Source organism: Arvicanthis niloticus, chromosome 26, assembly GCF_011762505.2.
Source record: "Arvicanthis niloticus isolate mArvNil1 chromosome 26, mArvNil1.pat.X, whole genome shotgun sequence".
NCBI lineage: Eukaryota > Metazoa > Chordata > Mammalia > Rodentia > Muridae > Arvicanthis > Arvicanthis niloticus.
Window position 1 is genome coordinate 18,882,787 of NC_133434.1, and position 9,709 is coordinate 18,892,495.

Here is a 9,709-nt window from a genome sequence, read left to right on the forward strand (position 1 = left end):
ACGGCAGAACTCTGGGGGTTAAAAGCAAGAGAATCAAAATTTTAACCTCATCCCTATTATAGCAAGTTTGAAACAAGCCTTAGCTACATGAGACCCTATCTAAATAACAATAAATTAAAAATTAAAACATATACTTTGTGAGTTTGATGTCAGCCTGGTCTACAGAGCAAGTTCCAAGATAGTCAGGGCTACACAGAGAAACCCTTCTCGAAAGCAAAGAAAAATTTTTAAATAAGTATCAGGGCAAAATGTAGGTCTTCTAAAACTGCATACAGTAAGAATGAAGACAAAGTGCAGGGAAAGGGCCACTGCTGGGTGAGTCTCGGAAACAAGAAAGATTCTAAGAGTTGTGAGGAGGGACTCTCTCTTCATAGCCTGTGAACATGGCACTCATCGGAAACTGTTCTGTGCAGATCTGAGGGCTAACTGACATAGCGGAGGCCTGGTCATAGACTGTGGGGAAGGAACACAACGTTTTCTATGTTTTAATTTCTTCTCCATATTCTCACCATTCTAAAATTTAGACTTGAATTTAGACTTTTTTTCAGAGTGCCCTGCTCTGTCCAGAATTGTAGCTAAATCCATGGGGTAATACTGAGGTATCAGGAAGGGATGGGAAGGACTCTGTTGTGGTAGCGTCTGTCCTGATGTCACCATTCTCTTTTGGTCTCTGGCTGGCTGACGTAAAGTTGCTACTTAGCAGACTGTCACTGCTGTCCACACAGCATTTTTAGAAGTTTGGCTGCCTCCACCTGCATGGTTGTCACTATTGGTCACTGTTCCAGGATCCATTTTGGCCCCCTCCTTGAGCATGCAGGTCCCTCAGGCCATAGGTGTTGGTTGATAGAGGCACCCGCTTCCCTCCCAGCTTCACAGGCAGAATTCTACCCTCCCATTAGCCTACCCTTGCCTTCATGACATTTCCTTCCTCGCAGTAGTCCTTAGAGTGTAGCTGTGCAGTAGATGTTGGTCCAAATTGAAGTCCACCAGTATATTCCCATGACTGAGAGAAGAGAAATTCTCTTTCTGGACAGGTGTAGTTGAGCCCAGGAACTGATGTATTTATCATATGCTTGATATTAAATCATTTTTTTTTACTACTAGTAGGAAAAGAGCCAGCCTTAGGAGAAAGCCAATACCCAGCAGGAACAGCACAGGAGCCAAAGTCTGATGATGCTCCTGCCTCTGACCTTTTAACCCTGAGGTTGTATCAGCATTAACTGGACTTCCTATCGCTGTTATCCCAGAGCTAACAGACTATTCCAGGCCACCTCAGGGATGCTTCTTAGCACACTTAATGTCCTGGCTTTCTGGACTCTGCTGGTGTTCACTGAGGAAGTTCAGGTCTTAGCTGAGATCTACACAGTTTCCTTTACATTGCCCTCCTGGGGCTCTACACAGAAGACAGCATACAGTTCCCTCTACTTTTGTACTTCATAAGTGCAGAGTGAAGAATGTCCACCTCTGCCTCGTCCCTAGAACTCAATAGGGAAGCTTTCGTTGCGTCCTCTCCCACCTCTGCCCTAGACTTGTTTGTTCAGAAGGTGGCTAAGCCTGAGCATTCTGTAATTCCACATCACTGGTGGTAGAATTACAGTCATTTGGGAGTCTTACTGTTCCAAATCTGGTCTGTCGGTACTGTATGGAGTGAAACAGGCCTTTGGGGATGAAGGAAGGATGACAGAGGTTCAAAGTCATCCTTAACTACATAGCAAGTACAGACCTAATCTGGGATAGATGAGAACTCTCTTGATGAAAAAATAAGGGAAACGGAAAAATTAAAAATAGGGAGCTGGCAATGTGGCAGCTTGCAGCAAAGCCTGGTGACCTGAGTTTGATTCCCCAGAACCCAGTAAGTTGTCCTCTGACCACAACTTACTAGTTATGCCTTGTAAAATGAGCAGGTGTGCATACACACACACACACACACACACACACACACACACACACACGCCCCCAGAGCTCTGCAATCTTGAGAGCCACAGTGAGGTGTCTGCATCGAGGGGCAGAAGGTGACATCTGTCACTTAGGCTTTGCTTGTCATTTATCAGTGGCTGGTAGCCTCAGATTCTTTTTCAGTTTAAGATTTACTATAGGACACAGAATACCCACACCTTCGGCCCAAGAGCAGTGAGGTCACCAGCAGCACAGGCTGCACACAATGTGCAGAGCCAACACTTGGGCCCCGCCTGATCAGCACACCCCTTCCACCTTGATAGCACACCCAAGGCTTCCCGTAAGTGCCTGGAAAGGCGCCAACCTTCTCTCCTGGCACCTTGACATGGATCAAGCCTGCCCCTATGAAATAAATGCTATATGCCAAGCAATGTGTCATTGACTACCCAGATGGCCACAAATCAAGTTCTCAACTTAGTCTCCATGGGCAGGCTAAGCTCGGGGAGGTACACACAAGTTGCTGAAGGAAGCAAAAAGAGCCTAAAGGTCACATGTAAGACAGAGTAGAGTTTCCTCACTTTTCTAACTAGTCATTAAGCCTTTTATTAGTAGCATTTGGTAGTGGTAGTTCGGCCGTGTGTGTGTGTGTGTGTGTGTGTGTGTGTGTGTGTGTGTGTGTGTGTGCATATGCATGCGATTGTCATTGCGTGATTAGCATGACTCGTGTGGAGGTCAGAAGACAACTTTATTTATTTATTTATTTATTTATTTATTTATTTATTTTGGTTTTTTTGAGACAGGGTTTCTCTGTGTAGTCCTGGTTGTCCTGGAACTCACTCTGTAGACCAGGCTGGCCTCGAACTCAGAAATCCACCTGCCTCTGCCTCCCAAGTGCTGGGATTAAAGGCGCTCGCCACCGCCGCCTGGCAGAAGACAACTTTTAAGCGTACATTTTCTCTCCTTCCCCATGCAGATCCTGGAGGCTGAACTCAGATCATCAGACTTGGCAGCGCATTTGCTGCTGAGTCTCCTCCCTCACGCAGCTCTGAACCTCTGATCCGTCTACCTCAGTCCCCCAAGTTCTAGCCCTGCAGCTGTGCTCCCACCATGCCCAGCCCAACGAGGCAGTTCATTTTATGTTTGCATAAAGGTCATAACTTTATCTCATGTGGGAAGTCATCACTGAACAACACAATAGGAAGGGGGCAATCTAAAAAAAAATGGGATGAAGGAGACAAACTTCTCTAGTAAAACAAGGAAATGAATCAGAAGTCAGGCAGGTCTCCTGAAAGACACAAAGATAATCAGGTTTTCTTTTTTTAAAGTTGTTGTTCTTTTTGGATTATAGCTTGCCAGTGTGTAGGGGAAATACAACGAAAAACAAAATCTTGGGATTAGAGAGATGGCTCAGCTGTTAAGAATGCTGGCTGCTCTTCCACGGGGCCTGGGTTCAAGTCCCAGCACCCACACGGCAGCTCCAGTTCCAGGGGTATCTGCCATCCTCTTCTAGTGTACCTGCACTGCATACATGTGGTGCACAGACATACATCCAGCCAAAATGCCATGCACATAAAATGAAAATAAAGAGAAAACATCCCGGCAAAAGTCTTTGGTCAAGGAGAGAGGACTCGGTGGGTAAAGGCACTTGCCCTTAGGCCTGACAGGGTGAGCCCCATCCCCAGAAACCACATGAGCCCCACAGGTTGCCCTCTGACCACCACACAAGCATGGGCCCTTCATTCACTCAAAAAAAAAAAAAAAAGATAAAGAAACATCTTAGCCACAACCCCATAACACATGCTTCCGAGATGAATCATTAACTAATCCTTGATTAAGAGGTCTTCATTACTTACTGTCGATGGCTCAGCCTAAGTTTACTAAGTCGTTCAGTTGCCTTGATTCAGCTCTCACTCCCACAAAACAATGGTATGGGGTATAGGGTGGCCCTTGTTTACAATTCCAGATCACAAGCCATGAGGGAAGTCAGGTCAGGAACTTAAGTTAAGAACTCTTGCTCCAATACCTACCTACCTACCTACCTACCTACCTACCTACCTACCTATCTACCTATCTATCTATCTATCTATCTATCTATCTATCTATCTATCTATCTATCTATCTATCTGTGTGTATGTGTGTTGATAGGGCCTCCTATAATTCCTATAATCCCAGACTGATCTCAAACTGTCCATACAGCTGAAGATAACCTTGGGCTCCTGATTCTCTTGACTCTGCCTCCCAGATCCTAGGGTTATAGGCATGAACTGCCATCCCCAGCCTTTAAAGTAGTATCTGCTGTAGGTGGTTTAAAGCCTCAACTTAAGTCAAGAAGCAGCATAATCTTAAACTTCTGCCTTTCTGGGCATTTAATTACACTTATAAATAATTTATTAGAACTTAGTTTTGTTTTGTTTTATTCTGTTCTGTTTTTGAGGCAGGGTTTCACTATTTAGCCTTGGCTGGCCTGGAACATGTAATGTAGACCAGACTAGCCTTGAACTCACAGTGATCTGCCAGCTTCTGCCTCCTGGATGCTGAAATTGAAGGTGTGAACCACCATGCCTGGCTTATCAGAAAAAAATCTGTATTTCCAATGCTCAAATTCTGACCCCTGAACTTGAAGCCTATGTCCTTGTCAAATGTCTGTTTTCTCCTTCTCAACTCATAGAACACCCCACTAGTCTATGCTGCTGAGCAAAGAATTCCTGAATATGAGCACCTCCCACCATTTTGAAAATAAAGTTTAATCCTCCTTACAATAAAAAAGGAATGATTGCTTCCCTTTTTCTATTTTTTTTTTTTTGTGTTTATGTGTGGTGTTCATATGTGTGTTTGCATGCACACCAGAAGTGTGTGGATGCATGTGCATATGTGTGCACTTGTCTGTGGAGGCCTGAAGCTGACATTAGGAACCATCCTCCAAAGCTCTTCCACCTTATTCATTAAGGCAGGCTCTCTCAATCAAACCCAGAGCTTGCCTGTACGGCTAGTCTTACAAGCCAATTTGCTCTGGAGATCCCATTCATCCTTCTGAAGCTGGAATTACAGGCAGGTCACATGGGTTCTGCAGATCCAAACTCCAGTCCTCACATTTGCAAGACAAAAATTTTACCCACTGAGCCATCTCCCCAGCTCCTGATTTTTATTTATTTTGGGCTTTTGGAGTTTTTTGGTGGTGGTGGTAGTGGTGGTTGTTTGTTTGTTTGTTTGTTTGTTTGTTTTGAGACAACCAACATCTTATTAAAAACCCAGGCTGATTTGGAACTCATTCATTACTTAGGCCAGGAGATCATTCTGCCTCAGTCTGCAGGCACAGACATGTACAACCATGTCCCGCCTGCAAAGGTTAAGCTTTAGAAATGATCTGTGTGGTGGCCATCCTTTGTTGTCAACTTAGCTACATCTGGAATGAACTACAATCCAAAAATGGAGGGTACACCTGTGAGAGATGTATTGCTTAATTTGAGTGGCTAAACCCACTTCTAGTTCAGACCTTTGAGGTAGGAAGACAATTTTGATCCAGATCTTGGAGCAGGAAGACAAGTGTCTTTAAATCAGATCTTGAGGTGGCAAGATACACCTTTAATTTGGGCCATACCTTCTGCTGGAAGCCAGTAGAAGGGCGTGAAAGACAGTTTCCCTCTTTGCCTTGCTAGCAAATCCATTCCTTCACTGGCATTAGAGCCTACTTCTATGAAATCCAAGAGTCTGCTGAAGACCAGCAAAGACATCCATCCTTGTGACTTGTGAACTAAGCAACTTTTGGATTCTTCCACTTCCTGTCATCGTTTGATTAATTAGACCACAGTCTGTGAGTCATTCTAATAAATCCCATGTATATATAGAGAGGAAAGATTCATTCATAAGTTCTGCTACTCTAGAGACCCCTCACTTGTACAAACTAGGCAGATGACTAACTGGCTCTACTGACAATTCACACGTAGTCACATTCACAACTCTCTGTCCCTTTGTTTAAGAGCACAGAACTAATTCATTCCAAATCACCTCCAAATTAGAATAAATTCAGCTCCCTGAAAGTTTTCCATGTTTCTGGGTCATTTTTATAACCTTTCCTTTATAGTGGCCATTAAAACACTCCTGGTCACTCACGTTGGTTTTCAGCACAAAGAGGAAAGTTCCAAGCAGAATGGAGCAGCGCCTGGCACCCCACAGCTTGCTGAGCTGCTCCTTCCTGCAGCTGCCAAATTGAGCAACAAGTATGGGGATCCCCAGGGTCAGCAGAAATGGCCCCAAAAGAAAGCTATGTTCACATTAGGTAGCTCCACTCTCCCTATGACTAATATTTTTTCATAAGCTTCACGGGTTCTGACTCACTTCTGTATTTAAGATGTTTATTTTCTGGAACACAATATAACAATGCCATGAGAATCCATTTTTACTTTGAGCGATGCTAAAATTCCAAGACAGCCAGAGAAAAACTTCCTCCTCCTGTGCTCCATGCTTTTGTTTTTGATAAGACAGGGTCTCACTATGTAGCTCAGGCTGGTCTCAGACTCTTCCTGTGTCTGTCTCCCAAATGACAGGATTATAGACATGTGCCACCACATCCTGCTGAGGTTGCCTCTTAAGTGTTAGTTACAAGAGTGGTGTATACATGCATGTATGTGCATTCATAGTGTGTGTGTGTGTACGCGCGTGTGTGCGCGCATGTACATGCATGCCTGTGTGTACTTGTTACATATGTGCATGCATACATTCATAGTGTGTGTGTGTGTGTGTGTGTGTGTGTGTGTGTACATGCACATGAGTGCCTGTGTGTGCTTGTTGCATGGGCTTGGAACAGGGCTGTCCAGTGGTGCATGAATCACTCACCAATGGCAATGCCACAACAGTTTTATTGAATAATTAGATGAAACAAAGGGACCTAAATAGAAATCTATTGAATTTGTTGAGCTCCTAAGTGACCAGAAAAAAAAATTTTTTTTTTTTGAGATAGGGTTTCTCTGTATAGCTCTGACTGTCCTGGAACTCACTCTGTAGACCAGGCTGCAGAAAAAAAAATTTAAGTCAATAGCACAAAGGTCTACAGTAAGAGACCAGAGGGCAAGGAACACTGCAGGTGTATGTGGGAGTGACAATCAGGGTGAGGGATTGGAAGTTGGTACCAAGGGCCACCAACAGAGTTGAGTCACAGCTCAAGTGTCAAACCATCAGACCACCTCTCCCTCTCGTTTGTTTGTTTGTTTGTTTGTTTGTTTGTTTGTTGTGAGACAGGTTTTTCTGTGTATTCCTGGCTGTCCTGGAACTCACTCTGTAGACAAGGTTGGCAATGAACTCAGAGATCCGCCGGCCTCTGCCTCCTGAGTGCTGGGACTAAAGACATGTGCCAACACTGCCCAGCTCACATCCATCTCTTTAGAAGAATATTCAAACCAGAAATGGAGCTGGAAAAATGTTTTGAAAAATATGTATATGGCTGTTTTGCCAGCATGTATGTCTGTGTACTGTGTCTGTGTAATAGCCAGAAAGGCCAAAAGAGACTCTGATTTCTCCAGGAACTGCAGATACAGAGGGTAATAAGCTGACACATGTGTGCTTGGGATTGAATTCAGATCCTCCACAAAAGCAGCAAGTGCTCTTAACCACTGAGCCATCTCTCCTGTCCCTTATTCACGACATCTGAAGACATAAATTCGGTAACAGATGGAGAAAGTATAAGCTAAGATGAAGGATGGAGTGGCTGTGACACGAGGAGGAAGAAAAGCATACAATAAAGTCCAAAACTGGGTATGGGGGCACCGGGCTGCAATCTCTGCGTGCAAGAGACAGGCCAGTGGGCCGAAGGAAGTTTGAGGTCAACTTGGGCTACACGGTTGCATTCATAGCCAGCTTGGATTGTGTAGCAAGACCAGTTTCAAAATGGAAATTTCAAAAAGCAAAATTAGGGACTAGAAATGTGACTCAGTGAGTAAGAGCACTTGCTGGTACAGTGAAAGGACCTAAGTTAAAATCCCAGCTTCCACATAGTCGCTAGGCAGGGCAATACATCCCAGTAACCACAGCACTGAGGGGAGGGCGCCTATGAGCTCACTGGGAAGCTAGCCTAGCCAAAATAGTAAGTCAAATTTAGTGAGAGACTCTGCCTCAAAAACTAAGGGGGAGAGCAACCAAGACAAGCATCCTTCTCTGGTCTCTACTTGGGCATGAACATGCTCCTCCTGACCCCCAAACATATGTACATAGCAACAAGATAAATTTGAATAAATTCCGCAAATACAGAGGTTAAACACAAAGATAAAAAACCTTGTCCACCACAAGACAAAGACACATATCCAAGACCATTTATGACAGCATTACTTATGATAGAAAATAGATTCAAGCTAGAGGTGTAAACAAAAGGACCAGGTCCACAGATGGTAAGACAGGCACAGAGGAGCTTCCTACACTCACCTACCATGGAAGAACAGCTCTACTGAAGAAGACTGCAGGAAGCCCTGTCTGGAGTCACAGATGCGGAAGGGCATGACGGTGCAATGACGTCATCTAAGACTCAGGCTCCTCTGTTCATGTCCTCTTTAGCATCCTGACTTGTGCTTGCAGAGATAATGGGGCACAGAGTCCCCCTCTCAAGTTCCTTATCTCATGGATAAAACTATTTTGAAGCAGAACCAAATGGGGGGAGGGAGAGAGGGAAGCCATGCTTTAAGTAGAGTAAAAGTACAATCTATACTTTATATTTATTCAGAAGAAGATACCAGAAGAAGAGAGTTGGTGCCCATGGCCTTTGTTCCTTGTAATTTATTACTGAAGGGCACAACATTGCCTTCTCCCCAGAGTGACATGTGCCTCAGGCATGAAAGCAACATTCCATCCTTTCAGGCCAACCAAGGAGGAAAAACCATCCTAATACCTTCCTAATATTACTTGGGAGGCTGGATGGCCCAGTCGTTAAGAGCACTTGCTCCTCTTCCAGAGGACCCAGATTGACTCAAAACAGTCTGCAACACCATTTCCAGAGGATCTGTGGTGCCCTCTTCTGGTCTCCATGGGCACTGCACTTATAGTGTTTATAGTGTGTGTGTGTGTGTGTGTGTGTGTGTGTGTGTGTGTGTGTGTGTGTGTGTACTTCTGCATGCACACATGGACATGCATACACACATACAAGAAATAACTGCATCAGATCCTCTGTGTCCATTATGGCTGTTGGCTTGGTGTTTGTGTGGGACTCCTAACAGTGGGAACAGGTGTATCTCTGACTCTTTGCCCTGCTCTTGAGACTCTTCCTCCTATTGGGATGTCTTGTCCTAGCCTCCATTAGGGCCTTTGGTTTGTCTTATTGTATCGTGTTTCGTCTTGTCTGGTTGACCTCTCTTAGAGGCCTACTCTTTTCTGAAGAGGAAATGGAGGGGGGTGGATCTGGAGGAGAGTTAGGTGAAGTGGAGGAGGGAAACTGGTTGGGATGTATTCTATGAGAGAAAGACTCTTTTCAATTTTAAAAGCTTGCAAAAAAAAAAAATCTATCTTCGAGACAGGGAGATGGCTCAGTGGGTAACATGAGCCTGTTGGCCTGAGTTGGGTCCCCAAAACTCACATGGTGAAAAGAGGTGACCTCTTGCAGGATGCCTTCTGACCTTCATAGGAGTGTGTCCCTCCCCCCTGCATCCAAACACATACAAGATAAATAATCGCTTAGGAATTCTTTTTTGGCTCACCTCATAGTCCGTTGAGGGTCAGTCATTCCCTGTGGCTGGAACTCTGGATGTGCCTAGGGCACTGTCAGCATTTGTCATTGTCACAGAATTCCGATCAGCTGCCCTCAGTTCTCCTTAAAGCTTTGCACCAAGAAGGCATA